This window comes from Tupaia chinensis, unplaced genomic scaffold (assembly GCF_000334495.1).
Source record: "Tupaia chinensis unplaced genomic scaffold, TupChi_1.0 Scaffold141293_1, whole genome shotgun sequence".
In the NCBI taxonomy this organism is placed as follows: Eukaryota; Metazoa; Chordata; class Mammalia; order Scandentia; family Tupaiidae; genus Tupaia; species Tupaia belangeri.
Window position 1 is genome coordinate 315,053 of NW_006201156.1, and position 398 is coordinate 315,450.

A 398-nucleotide genomic window follows, 5' to 3' on the forward strand; every position below is an offset into this window, starting at 1 on the left:
ACACCAAGGACCTGAAGCTGCTGCAGACCATTGGGAAGGGCGAGTTTGGAGGTGAGTGGAGAGGGGCGGAGGGGGCGGTGAGGTGCCGAGGGGGGTGCAGGGAGCAACCGATCGCCTCCCCACAGATGTGATGCTGGGTGATTACCGAGGGAAGGGAGTCGCCGTCAAGTGCATTAAGAACGATGCCACGGCCCAGGCCTTCCTGGCCGAAGCCTCGGTCATGACGTGAGTTGGGCCCGGTGGGGGGATGGCGGCTGGGGTGCAGCATGGCGGGGAGGCTGGCAGGCCGTGACCACCCCTCCCCCAGGCAACTGCGGCACAGCAACCTGGTCCAGCTCCTGGGCGTGATCGTGGAGGAGAAGGGCGGCCTCTACATCGTCACCGAGTGACTGGCAAAG

The 398-nt window shown here is 65.6% G+C and overlaps 1 protein-coding gene across 1 annotated transcript in view; it reads left to right on the plus strand.

Moving 5' to 3' along the window:
* Window positions 1-398, plus strand: part of CSK (C-terminal Src kinase) — a 23,815-nt gene that overhangs the window by 16,414 nt on the left and 7,003 nt on the right. The window lies entirely within an intron of this gene.